The 14,813-nt window shown below is 45.9% G+C and overlaps 1 non-coding gene across 1 annotated transcript; it reads left to right on the forward strand.

Annotated features, from left to right (window-relative positions):
- Nucleotides 1-6,417: 6,417 nt before the first annotated feature.
- LOC120694383 lies at nt 6,418-6,524 on the forward strand. The gene has a single exon (XR_005683466.1). It is a non-coding gene; the product is annotated as a small nucleolar RNA R71 (small nucleolar RNA).
- Nucleotides 6,525-14,813: the final 8,289 nt, after the last annotated feature.

Consider the following 14,813-nt stretch of genomic DNA (forward strand, 5'->3'; position numbering starts at 1 on the left):
AATATCATTTCATTTGTTGTGGGTTGCTTTATTAATACAAGATCTTCGAGAATGACTTAAATTTGACAATGTTTGCACAATTGTTTTGAATAAGACGAGTGGTCAAATTTAGGGTAAAAAAATGCAAACGAACTACAATTGTGAATGGAGGTAGTACATAATAAGCATGCAACATAAAACAAAATTGATATTGACATATCTGCAAAGCTATCCAATAAAAACTATGTATTATTTGTTAGAATGTAAAAAACATGCAGGTTAATAAATGTACATAAGTTTATGTAGACAAAGGTAGTGTCAGATTTTTTTAGTAATACAACATAAAATTTTGAAAAAATTTAGAACTTACAAAATACAAATAATTCCAGTGTTCAATAATCATAGATCTTCAATACTATTGTAGAATAATCATTTACAAAAATCAACAATGGATTGTTCCCTAGTAAACATATAGGTTTATATATGGAAGATGGTAAGGATGCTTTACCATCGTAGGACCTAATAATTGATTGCAAGTGTTGCTGTGGTGGGAAAGTCGAAGTGGGGAACATAGAGATATTTGTTGCAATGTCTCATAATTTCATTAAGATTTTATTATCTCTAGTCTTAGACATATGTAATATATAAGTCCGAGTCAAAAAAAATATATAAGTCATATCATGTAACTTGGTACTGCATAGTTGGTGGTGTCTCCATAACATTGGCAAGCTAGAGTCAAAATAACCAATAACAGAGCGAGTAACTTAATATTGCATTTATCTTCAAAGGTTCTCTCCGTATGGACAAATGGAATGGGTGAATACATATATGAGACACCAAATTAATTTGATGGAAATCACATTCTTACCAAGTCACCTGATTCACCCAACCTACGTGTCAGGAAATCATCCACATCATACCTGCAATATATAGGGTAGGAAAATTGAATAATATTTTTTTTTAAAATAGGTTGCAACTTTGATTATAAATAAAGAACACATGCCAATGTCCGATAGGTAGAAAGAAATTTATACTATGCATTTAACATCTATTGGTTATGTTATAATATCCTCAAACATTTGAGAAAAAACAGTAGGACACATAGGAATTGTTAGTTTGGATGTCAGGTAAATACGTAATAGAGTGTTTTTCTTGACTCACATATCGAAACAACATGACAACTGGGTATGATGGTAAGGTAATGAGTTGATAGTTTGCTTGGCACATGAATACATAAAGCCCTATACCTATGAATTAAGCTTTGTTATTGTATTATTAAGATTCCACATTCTAATTAATATACAAGGCCTTAAATAAAATTCTATGACCACGTGCAGAAATCAGAAGCACAGTGGAAGTGTACTGCAACCATCGCCCACATCACTTTTAATAGGCGGAAGAAAAAAAAAACAAAAGAATAATAAGGACAGGTGCAAGTATCTTTCCATACCATGCGCCATCGCAAGCTGACTTTTTAGCTTCATAGCTGGCTGGATCTCCAAGCCGAGGATTGTTCCCTGATTTAATTTTCAAACAAAACTTAACAGTTAATCAACAATGAAAAGAAATTAAAGGACATGGTATAAAATTTTCATTAATCTGTGATGCATATCTGTTGCAAGAATTAAATCATAATATACCAATATTATCTTAAAGAACAAGATGCCCAGAAGTTATCAGGAAGCATTGGAAAAGGCAGCACACAGGTTCGATATTGCGTGTTGTCCCGACAAGAATGGATCCATAGCAATATGCATTAGGCAACGATGGAACAACAAAGTATAATGGAATTAATTAAAAGACTGCCCAGAACTAATTCTTGCTATCAATTTAGCTTGAAATGGAAACGAACTTTCCGCGGCAGATAAAATCATAGAGCATTCGCGTGATGCGAACACCCACCATCAATTCGTTGAAAGTGAGTTACAGATCGACCAGGACATGGAGCTAGCAGCGCAATACTCATACACATAACAGCGCAATACTCAGAGGCGGAATAATCTGAGCCGTGGAGATCCATGGTGGGGGAAAATTGTTGGAGACCAACGTGGGTGGAGGTCCGATTTCATCATCCTCGCAACAACACAGAGAAGATCACTACGTCAAAAACTAATAAAGAAGACACCAAGATTAGTGACATAAAAACAATGCACATCACTAATGTGAGATTAGTGACGGGTATACTTCAAACACATCACTAATATCTTTGTCCAAGTAAAAAACACCTCTAGCCTGGATATATTGGTGACGTGTCTTAGTAAAACACATCACTAATGACATATGATCTTTTATTGGAGACGGCTGTTGTTGATACCCGTCACTAATGTTGGAAGTAATTTGTGACGTGCTTTGTTTATCCACGTCTCGACTGTGAGCTACTCGGATCTATGCAGCGGCTAGAATAGAAGAAGTGCTCGCAACCTGGGCCTGGGCCGCTGCGGCCCAAAAGATCCGCACTGCCGAGCCCTTAGCGCCGCCACTTCAGCTCTCAACCACACCACCGCTCGCATCTGTCGGCGCCGCCCATCTCCTCACGATGAGCTGGGCTAGGCCGCTAGGGTTTCGTTGGCCACACCAGGCCGGTGCCATGGTGCCCTGCTCCAGGAGCTCGCTCCCCACAAGGATGACCGCCGCCACCTCGCTGGTCGACTTCTCCGGCGACGGCGATCCGTCGCATCAGTAATCCTCCACACCGCCTCCTCCTCCTCCTCCTCGTCCCTACGCCGGCTGCAGGGGTGGATAGCTCGGGTTGCTCGAGTGCGAGCTCTCCACCATCGCGGTCTCCGCCATCATCCTGAACCCCATCAACATCACCAAGGTAGGTCGTCCCAGCCTCCCAGGCACCTCTCCCTCCCTCTCCCAATGTAGACGAGGTAGTAGTAGAGATGCAGATTTGTAGCCTCCCCTGCCGTCCTCGACGCCTTCGGCGCGCGGCGGATCTGCAGGCCCACACTCATGCCTGGTTCTCTCTCATTCTATCCGGCCTCAGGCCCACACTCGTCCCATCTTAGATCCAGATCCACACACGCACTGGCGCACGGCCGACGGGGCAAGCGGTGGCAAGGGGAATTTGTGGTGCTTATGTGCGCGCGCACGAGCAACCTAGGCGGAGCGCGAAGGCTGGAATTCACCATGGAATCCAGCGGTGGCGGCGACAGGCGGCCCGTCCGCATGGGGGGCGCTCCACGGGGCGGCGGGCGGCCGCTGGGCGTCGCCGGCGGAGTAGGAGGCGGCAGCCACCGGGGTGCTGCGCTGGCTCCTCACCTCCCACGCATATAGCTTCAGCCTCCAGATCGACTCCAAGGTTGGAGGCTCGTGGTGTTCGTTCTTTTAATATTGCAGACGCATATTCAGAGAACTATCGATTAATCAATTTCTCAAAGCTCTAAAATTCTTTGCAGTGCGTGAACAAAAGCATCATGGTTCATCTGAATAAGCAGAGCTACAGAAATCTATCTAGGTGAGATTCTGCAACTATTCTTCCAGCCTTGGTACTTTTCTGGATATGTGCATACAGGGGTTATCCGATTGCATATGACAGGTGAGGTATAGGCACACATATACTACCACCTCATGCACTTATACAGAGATAAATGATCAAAACACTCCATGCAATAAAATGTTTATCCTTCTGTGTCAACTGAACCTGCTAGGACCCTGGCAGGTTTAGCTTGCATTTTACTTATTAGAATCTGCCATTACATTAATAGAGACCAGTAGATAGCTTTAACAATAAAAGGTTTCAGCTTCTAATGGGTGTCTCACTTTCCCCATAAAAATTACGCAGGACTTAGAAGTGCCTACCGACCCCATCAGCGAAAGTGTATTGTCCAGCATTCGAGAAGAGCTTGCCGCCATCTTAGTATCCCATGTATTAATTTGACAGGAAGGGAAAGTTTCAATTAATGTGCTAGTCTAGTTTTCTGGTACAAAACAGTTGCACCGAGTATTGGACCTGCAACTATATATATACGTGCATGTGAGCATGTAACTTTATCTGCTTGTGAACCTATATTGTTGTGAACTGTGGTTATCTAATTGTATATAGCAGCTAACCATATTTTTTTTATTTCATAAATTCACATTGGTGAAGGGCAAAACTGTAGCACGTCACCAATAAGAAAATTATTGGTGACACGCAAAACCAACTGACATCACCTTTGTATGTTATTGGTGACGTGCAAAACTAACAGCCGTCACCTTTGTATGTTATTGGTGACGTGCAAAATCTATAACCGTCACCTGTATGTGTTATTAGTGATGCGTGAATTCTATATCCGTCACCATTGTGGGTCATTAGTGATGGGTGTTTGCACGTCACTGTTGCGGTTCACATCAGTGACAAAAAATTAGTGACGCGCAATTTAGCCGTCACTAATATGTGTTTCTAACATAGTGGATGCGCGTTGCTCGGTTGTGACACGCCGTGTGCAATGGTTGATGCTCCAGATGGGATCATAGCTAGCGTGAGGTCAGCTGATCCAGAGCTTTACCGTGTATCGCCATGTCGTGCCAGACATCACCAGTGGCTTGGCAGTGGCTCGGGGGCGTGGCTGCCCCTGAAGGAGGCCATGATAACACTGCTAAATAACGAGGGGTGAAGAGAGCTGTAAAAGGGATAGCTGCTCCATGGGTAGCGGGGGTTGAGGTAGAATGAAGAAAAAAGAAAATACGAGGACGACTGAGTCCGTAGATAATGTAGCTACCATTCCCCGGCAATGGTGGCAGAAAGCTTGTTGGTACTTTGCAACATCACGAATAAAATCCGCAAGCGCACGGATACTAGCTTTCACCCAAGAGTATTCCAGGGTATCGTATCCACTGAGGAACATAAGTACGCTATCTACGGGTTCAGGCTCATCCAAGGACACACACGCCAGTGTGGGAGAGACAGAAGAGAGGATTTTCTATATCTAGAATCTATGCTTAGAAGAAGAGATCACGTCGCCGCTATACTTCGAGCTAAAGGTATCGATCGACTTATACAAGCCGATAGCTCCAATATGATGCTCTATCCAATATCCGAACGTGGAGGATTACTAGGGCTTGAACAGGGCTATCACCACCTACCGGCTACCTCTACAAACCATGGGACTATCAGACAACGGAGTGGTATAGTCCAGCCTAGACACCACGTCTACGCCTTTCCCTACTAACCTTAGCCCTGGCCAAGACTACCCTTTTCTATCTGGGGTCTTAAGTTAAGATCAAATGCTACTCGCTAGCATACACATCAACTAATATAAGGCAGAGATGTTAACTTGCGATCTAAACTCTAATTCTAAATAAACAAACAAAGAAAGTCTCGAACACTTACAACCGAATAAGCATCCGTCGAGATATAAGCGGAGAAGAGTGCCGACAGACCCGGCAGTTCCCCCGACTCCTCCTCACTCTCCTCCTCTTCTTCTACACCTCCTAGTCTACCTAAGCATCTAGGATGAAGGCCTCAAGATCCAAGGGAAAAAGGTGAGTTGAGAGGGTGTGATGTGTGTGTGTTTATTTCTCCCCCCCTTGTATTTATAGGAGGGAGCCACGGCCAAGGGGAGTCCATTCTGTAGCTGATCCTTGGCGAACCGACTTAAGCATCCAATCAGCTTTCTCCACGTGTCCAGTTTAAGTCAGTAGGGCCCACGGGCAGGTTGGCCGGCCTCCCAGTGGGCCCACCGACCTTCCCTTTTGGTCCATGGGTTCCTTGTTGGGCCCACTTGTCATTGGCACGGGTTTTAGCTTTTATAATGTCGGTTTCTTGCTCTGGTGGGCCCTCTACTCCATATTCTGACATGTGTCGCGTCTTGATTCGCTGGAACATCGTGTCTTGGATCAAACCACACCATTGTACTGCAAAATCAGCTAGAAATCACCTGCACACATTCTAGAACATTATCTGTGGAATTCGTTAGTAAATAAATTTATTCTAGCATTTATTCCACATTTTGGTTCTTTTTTGTGCAGGAGTTGACGGTCTAAATTGGTCGTTAGTGACCGTCAACAGCGTGCTTGACCCCACCCTAAGCCTCCTTGTGGACGGAACCCGTTATTGTTGTTGTTGATGTAGGCTGCATCTTCACGGGTCTCGGGGCAGTCATTCCCCGAGTGTCCACCATTACCACAAACCTCGCACGTTAAGTACGAGTTCATGGGTTGGACGTAGTTGTTCCTGTGCTCTTGGAATTCCGCCCTTTCGTGTAGATGTTTGAGTAGGAGGTCCATCTTGGCGACAAGCATATCCTCTCCTTGGCAGTATGCATTCCGCCCTTGGTTCGGGGCTGGGAACGCTCCTCGTTCCAGCCGTGGTTGGAGACCATCTTCTCAATCAAGGCCTTGGCCTTGGCAATGGTGAGATCAAGACAGGCTCCTCTAGCAGCAGCGTCCAAGTGGGCTCTTGATGTAGTCATTAGCCTGTTGTAGAAGCTTTGGAGTACGAGCCACTCTTCCATCGCATGATGAGGACAGATGAGTATGTACTCTTGGAGTATCTCCCAAGCTTCCGGGATGGATTCCATCCCTATCTGATGGAAACTTGAAATTTTTCCTCACAAGGTATTTGTTTTGCCTAGCGGGAAGAATTTGGCGAGGAACGCCGCAAAACATTTGTCCCACGTGCTGACAGCTTTCTTGTTCTGATAAAACCATTGTTTCGCTTTCCCCAGGAGGGAGAAAGGAAACAAGCGAAGCCTGATGATGTCAGCCGTAACACCCCGTATGGTTACGGTCTTGCAGAGCTCCAGAAAGTTCTGGAGGTGGGCGTTGGTGTCCTCGTTTGGCTTGCCACAGAATGGGCTAGACTGCACCATGTTTATGAGGCTGGACTTCAGCTCGAAGTTCACGTCCCCAACATCAGCGTTGGGTCCAGTCGCCACATTGGCGGCTGAGGGGACAGAAAAGTCACGGAGAGTCTTCTCAGCCATGGGTTCGGTTGTTGTTGCTGATGCCTGGAAAGTTGGCTCGCTTGTTGACAACGAGAGCTGACGAGGGACGACACGAGGTCAGACCCTTCTCACGAGCTTCTCAGGATTTTCAACAAAGTTTGTCGGCAAAGATAAACCAGTCATACACTACCCTATTTTCATCCAATCAGGAGAAAACAAAAGATAATATTAGCCTGTATAAGCAGTAGCTACCTCTTTTTTCACAATGCCATGTTTATGCATTAGTAAAATCTTTACACCTAGTGCCATCCCCTTCAACGGTGCCAGAAATGCTTGTTGGCATTTCTTAGCGCAATCATTAGGAATGGTTAGTTCTCAGCAACGGTGCCAAGAAATGCCGGGACGGCCGCCCCATAGCAGTGGCAGCATGGGACGTCGTGCGATATGTCTTAACGATTATAGAAGGATCCACAAGCGCACAGATATACCATTGTAGCATTTCACCCAGAAGTATTTAGGGTATCGTTATTTATATTTTTCCAAGGGATCTATCAAGAGATCTTTTTAGCAAATTCCTTAAACAGGTTCAAGAATTTGAAAAGATATGCTCATGTTTAGAAACGCTAAATGGAGGAAACCAGTGAGGTAGTGCAAACTCATGAGTCGGAGCGGGAGGTGCACGTGATGTGTGAATGTGATCGTGGATGTGTAGCGTCATGGGATCTCCCTCCACACTTATTTTCGACCTGCTCTTCGATCATAGACAAAACAAACCAAATATAAAAGATAATGGGGCTCTACCGGCATTAACACCGGGGAGCCAAAGTTCACAATTCTAAAATAAAACTGGGGCGCAACTAAACTGACCTAAACCTAAACGAACCGACTAACACTAGCGCCCTACTAAACCTATGATAACGACCTTTCTTAGGAAGTGACTCCTAATAGAGGTCCTTGTGACCCGTAGCCTCAAACAAGCGCTTCATCTTAGCGCTCAACCCTCTCCGCAGAAGACGTAGGTCATACCGAAGCTCTTCTACCTCGATCTTCCTCTCCGCAAGCTATTCCTCGAGATGCCTATTCTCCAGGCATAGCTGCTGGACCATTGCGGTGAGGTCGGCGATGGTGGGTCCCACTGAAGTCATGTCGTCTTTGGGCTTTGCAGGTGACGACCGAGATCTGGTATTCTTTGGCGAAGGACTGGCGGCAACGCTCCTCCTTTGAGCGTCTGGAGTCTGTGTTGAGGTTGCCACGTCTTCCATTGTTGCTTCAGTTGAAGGAGTTGGGGTGTTGATTGCTGGAAGAGTCGCTGGAGGAGTCATGGTTGGTGTGGTGGCTACGGTTTTGGGTTCTCCTTTGCCGGCCATGGGTTGATGATGGTGGGATGCTGTTGGAATCAATGGAGGTTTTGAGGAATAGATGGAAACAAGGTGTGGAGTTTAGGGTTTCTGAAGAGAAGAAGAAGGGTACGAGACTTCTTTTCTCGTCGCGAAACGCCGTCGCCCCTCACGAAATTGGACTCTAGGTGGGTCAAGGAGGTCGTGCACCGAGACTGGGCTTCACAGGACCTGGCCCAAGATCGGCCGACCTAGTGATCGGCTGACCCAGGCTGGGCCCCAATGGGCCCCAGCTCGCGCGGGTCAGTAGGTAGGGCCAGGTGTTTTAGAGGTAGGATGGGCCCACCTGCCCTTTTGGCCTATATGGCTCTTTTTTACGAGATCGACTAAGTCAATCACGTCTACCTCCTCATCAAGAGCTTTATTATGGTCTAGGAAAAGCTTGAGTCGTTGACCGTTTACCTTATAGGCGTTACCATCGTCATCTTGTATCGTGATGGCTCCATGTGGTGATGTGTCGATGACGTGGTACGGTCCTTGCCATTTACTACGTAGCTTCCCATGACCAAATAACTTGACCATGGAATTAAAGAGCAATACCTTGTCTCCGAGATTCAAGTTCTTGGGCTTCAATCGCTTATCATGTCATCTCTTGGTTCTTTCTTTGTAGATCGAGGCACTATGATAAGCTTTATCTCTCCATTCCTCTAGTTCCGAGATCTGGCGCTTTCGATACTCTCCAGCTATTTTAAGATCCATGTTCCACTTCCAGATAGCCCAGTTCGCACTGTGCTCCAGCTCTACGGGTAAGTGGCAAGTTTTCCCGTAGACAAGTTGATAGGGTGACATTCCAATGGGTGTCTTGTATGCTGTACGGTATGCCCACAGTGCATCCGGTAATTTCAGCTTCCATCCCCTCCCCATCTCATTCATGGTTTTCTGCAGAATATTCTTGATTTGCTTGTTAGATGTTTCTGCTTGACCGCTGGTCTGAGGGTGATACGGAGTCGCGATGTTGTTCTTTGTCCCTAGTTCCTTGAGAAAGTTCCGGAAGGCTGAGTCAATGAAGTGTGACCCTCCGTCACTGATTACCATCCGTGGTGTGCCAAACCTTGGAAAGATAATCTCATGGAACATCTTACGGGCATGCTTCGCATCTGCGGCTCTGCATGGCATGGCTTCGACCCATTTGGAGACGTAGTCTGCAGCAACCAGGATATATTCGCATCCTTGGGATCTTACAAAAGGTCCCATGTAGTCAATACCCTAGACATCAAAAAGATCGACTTGAAGATTGTAGTTCAGGGGCATTGAATCATGAGCTGTGATCCCTCCATGCTTCTGGCAGTTTGGACACCTGCGGATGAAATTCTTTGTATCTTCATACATAGATGGACAATAGAAACCGCTCTGCCAGATTTTCGCTTGAGTGCGAAATACACCATAGTGACCTCCATATGGTGCTGCATGGCATTTCTCTATGATATTTTGTCCTTCTGTCGTAGGTACACAACGTCTGAGTAACCCATCTGCACAGACTCAGTACAGATATGGTGCATCCCATAGGTGGCGTCTGCTCTCTTGAACTAGCTTCTTTTTGCTCTCTCCTGGGGGTATATACCCTGAAACCATGAAGTTCCCGATATTCGCATACCAGGGGTGCGAAGCAGTTACTTTGAGAAGCATGTCATCCCGTAGGAAGTCATTTATCGGCGGGTCTTGGGTATTTGTTTTGGTCATGCGCAATAAAAGATCCGCCACTGAATTCTCTACTCTTTTCTTATCTTTAATTTCCAAATAAAACTCTTGGAGTAGAAGAATCCATCTGATCAACCTCGGTGTAGCATCCTTCTTAGTGAAGAGGTACTTAAGTACGGCATGGTCTGTATAGACGATGACCTTGGTACCTACTAAATAGGACCTAAACTTGTCGCTAGCAAAGACAACTGCTAGGAGCTCTTTTTCTGTTGTGGCATAATTGAGCTGAGCTCCAGTGAGTGTTTTGCTTGCGTACGTGATCGCGTGATGCTTCTTATCCTTGGTTTGACCAAGTACGGCCCCCACCGCATAGTCACTAGCATCACACATGATCTCGAACGGGAGCTTCCAATCTGGGGGTTGAATGATTGGAGCTGAGATGAGTGCCTTTTTGAGAGTGTCAAAGGCTTTATGGCACTCATCTATGAATCGGAAAGGAACATCCTTGGCTAGGAGACTTGTGAGGGGTCTAGCGATCTGGGAGAAGTTCGCGATGAACCTTCGATAGAACCCGGCATGGCCAAGAAAGCTTCTGATTCCTTTCACATTGATGGGAGGCGGAAGTTGTTCAATGACTTCAATCTTCGCCTTATCCACCTCTATCCCTCTTTCAGACACTAAGTGTCCTAAAATGATGCCTTCACGGACCATGAAATGACATTTCTCCCAGTTGAGGATCAGGTCCTTCTCTTGGCATCTCTGCAAGACTCTGTCCAAATATTCTAGATAATGATCGAATGTTGTTCCATAGACCGAGAAGTCATCCATGAAAACTTCCATAATTTATTCGATCATGTCGGAGAAAATGGACATCATGCACCTTTGGAATGATGCGGGTGCGTTACATAGCCCAAATGGCATTCGTCGGTAGGCATATGTTCCATAAGGGCATGTGAACATAGTCTTGCTTTGATCTTCGGGATGGATGGGTATATGATGGTAACCAGAATAACCATCAAGGAAACAGAAGTAAGAATGCTTTGCCAACCGCTCTAACATCTCGTCGATGAAAGGTAGTGGGAAGTGATCCTTCTTAATGGCCTTGTTGAGTTTTCTGTAATCTATACACATCCTCCATCCCGTGACGGTTCGTTGGGGAATTAGCTCGTTCTTGCTATTTTCCTTCCTTTCTTGGGCATGACTTGAACTGGGCTTACCCACTTACTATGCAGAATAGGATAGATAATTCCGGCATCTAGGAGTTTGAGAAAATCTTTCTTTACCACCTCCCTCATAGCATTGTTCAACCTTCTTTGGGGCTCCCTAGAATGTGCTATTGTGGGATCCAATGGGATTCGGTGGGTGCAGAGGGCAGGACTGATGCCCTTGAGGTCTTGTAGGGTATAGCCTAGGACTGATCGATGCTTCTCTAAAACAGCGATGAGCTTATTGGTCTCCTCTTCTGAGAGTTTGTCGCTATTGATTACAGGAGACTCTACATCGCTATTCATAAAGGCGTATCTAAGCCCGAAAGGTAAAGGCTTTAGCTCAATCGGAGGTCGTGATGGCTTCTCAGTCGCGAGCAGTTCAGAAGTTTCACCGGAGTCTTCTTCTGCATCGCTGACTTCTTCCGGCATTTCCTCGAAATCCCCTCGAGGTCCGAGTCAAAAGGCTCGAAGGTGGAAGTGGCCATTATTTCCTCGATTGGCTCTAGAATAGAGAGATCTTCCACTGAGCATGTCAATGCTCGATTCCACAGGGATGTCGAATGTGTCCTTCCCTAACTTGATGTTTAAACATCCGTCTTTAGGAACATCCTTAAAGAGGGCCTTAAGGAGATGTCCTATCAAGAAGTCGAAGTTGAGATCTTCGAAGATATGGAAGTTCAGATGGATTTTAACATCATTGTGCCAAATGGCACATCAGTGATTATCCCGTAGCTACTCGTAAGAGAACCTGAAGGTCTCTTGAGCTGTCTGTCTGTCGGAGTGAGTTTGTAATTGCCTAGAAAGGCTAAGGCAAACTCATCTGACATGAGATTAGCCCCAACAGCGGGACTATAGAGAGTGCCCACATTTTGATCTTGGAGACGGCAACAGAATGAGGAGGAGGGAGAGTTTAGATAGATTGGAGATTAGGATGATTCTCCTTCCTGTAGTCATTCGTTGCTGATCAATGTTGTCAACTCTTCAATCGTCTCTTGAAGAAAATTCTCCTCTAAGGGATCCGTAGGAGTGACAGGACTTGGTGGTCGCATCTGGCAGAAGTATCTTGAGGTGTTGCCGAAATCCTCTAAGGGATCCGTAGAAGTGATTAGGATGATTCTCCTTCCTGTAGTCATTCGTTGCTGATCAATGTTGTCAACTCTTGATAGAAGTATCCGGAGGTAGAGGGTCTTCCTCCTCCGACGTTTCGGATTTATGTTCAGGGGCGACCTCACAAATCGAATCTATTGATTGGCTTTCAGAGTGTTCCGATTCGATTTCTGAAGGCTCCGCTTGACGCATCTCGGGCTCTGTGGGGACTGTCTCATGGATACAAATGAAACAGGTTCTGTCCAGAGTTTTGTCGAGGACTTCCCTACTCTCGGTTGGGGCAAGATGAGCGAAAGATCCTCCAGAGATAAGATCGAGATGGTGTGCAGACTCCTTGTCAAGACTAGCATAAAAATGTTGGAGCAATAAATGCTCAGGTAATGAAAAGTCTGGGCCTGATTTTACCAATAAGGTAAATCTAGCCCAAGATACACCGATTGATTCCTTATCATTCTGATGAAAAGTTAAAATTTCCATTCGTAAGGCACATATTCGTGAAAGAGGGGAAGAATGCAGAACAAATTCTGTCCCGAAGTTCAATCCAACTTCCATTCACACAGCCTACGACACGAATGTAACCATTTCTTCGCTTCTCCCGAAAGGGAAAAAGGAAACAATTTCCATTTAAGAATTTCATGTGTCATGCCTGAAATTTTCTTGCATGAACACACTTGCTCAAACTCGCGCAGATGATGGTAGGGATTTTCACAATCCCTTCCTGAAAAGGAATTTCCCTGAACAAAGGCTATGTAGCCTGAGTCGAGTTCATAGCTAGTAGAAAAGAATTGGGTCAGCAGAGGGTGCTGGCTCATAGAACTCGCTCTTGGGTGAAGAGAGCTGTAAAAGGGATAGCTGCTCCATGGGTAGCGGGGGTTTGAGGCAGAATCAAGAAAAAGAAAATACGAGGACGACTGAGTCTGTAGATAATGTAGCTACCGTTCCCCGGCAACGGTGCCAGAAAGCTTGTTGGTACTTTGCAACATCACGAATAAAATCCGCAAGAGCACGGATACTAGCTTTCACCCAAGAGTATTCCTGGGTATCGTTTCCACTCAGGAACATGAGTACGCTATCTACGGGTTCAGGCTCATCCAAGGACACACACGCCAGTGTGGGAGAGACAGAAGAGAGGACTTTCTATATCTAGAATCTATTCTTAGAAGAAGAGATCACGTCGCCGTTATACTTCGAGCTAAAGGAATCGATCGACTTATACAAGCCGATAGCTCCAATATGATGCTCTATCCAATATCCGAACGTGGAGCATTACTAGGGCTTGAACAGGGCTGTCACCACCTGCCGGCTACCTCTAAAAACCATGGGACTATCAGACAACGGAGTGGTATAGTCCAGCCTAGACACCACGTCTACGCCTTTCCCTACTAACCTTAGCCCTGGCTAGACTACCCTTTTCTATCTGGGGTCTTAAGTTAAGATCAAATGCTACTCGCTAGCATACACATCAACAAAGAAAGTCTCGAACACTTACAACCGAATAAGCATCCGTCGAGGTATAAGCGGAGAAGAGTGCTGACAGACCCGGCAGTTCCCCCGACTCCTCCTCACTCTCCTCCTCTTCTTCTACACCTCCTAGTCTACCTAAGCATCTAGGATGAAGGCCTCAAGCTCCAAGGGAAAAAGGTGAGTTGAGAGGGTGTGATGTGTGTGTGTGTGTGTGTTTATTCCCCCCCTTTGTATTTATAGGACTGAGCCACGGCCAAGGGGAGTCCATTCTATAGCTGATCCTTGGCGAACCGACTTAAGCATCCAATCAGCTTTCTCCACGTGTCCAGTTTAAGTCAGTAGGGCCCACGGGCTGGTCGGCCGGCCTCCCAGTGGGCCCACCGACCTTCCCTTTTGGTCCATGGGTTCCTTGCTGGGCCACTTGTCATTGGCATGGGTTTTAGCTTTTATAATGTCGGTTTCTTGCTCTGGTGGGCCCTCTACTCCATATTCTGACATGTGTCGCGTCTTGATTCGCTGGAACATCGTGTCTTGGATCAAACCACACCATTGTACTGCAAAATCAGCTAGAAATCACCTGCACACATTCTAGAACATCATCTGTGGAATTCGTTAGTAAATAATTATTCTAGCATTTATTCCACATTTTGGTTCTTTTTTGTGCAGGAGTTGACGGTCTAAATTGGGTCGTTAGTGACCGTCAACAGCGTGCTTGACCCCACACTAAGCCTCCTTGTGGACGGAACCCGTTATTGTTGTTGTTGATGTAGGCTGCATCTTCACGGGTCTCGGGGCAGTCATTCCCCGAGTGTCCACCATTACCACAAACCTCGCACGTTAGTACGAGTTCATGGCTTGGACGTAGTTGTTCCTGTGCTCTTTGAATTCCGCCCTTTCGTGTAGATGTTTGAGTAGGAGGTCCATTTTGGCGACAAGCATATCCTCTCCTTGGCGGTATGCATTCCCCTTGGTTCGGGGCTGGGAACGCTCCTCGTTCCAGCCGTGGTTGGAGACCATCTTCTCAATCAAGGCCTTGGCCTTGGCAATGGTGAGATCAAGACAGGCTCTTACAGCAGCAGCGTCCAAGTGGGCTCTTGATGTAGTCATTAGCCTGTTGTAGAAGCTTTGGAGTCCGAGCCACTCTTTCC

The sequence above is a fragment of the Panicum virgatum genome, unplaced genomic scaffold (assembly GCF_016808335.1).
Source record: "Panicum virgatum strain AP13 unplaced genomic scaffold, P.virgatum_v5 scaffold_5390, whole genome shotgun sequence".
In the NCBI taxonomy this organism is placed as follows: Eukaryota; Viridiplantae; Streptophyta; class Magnoliopsida; order Poales; family Poaceae; genus Panicum; species Panicum virgatum.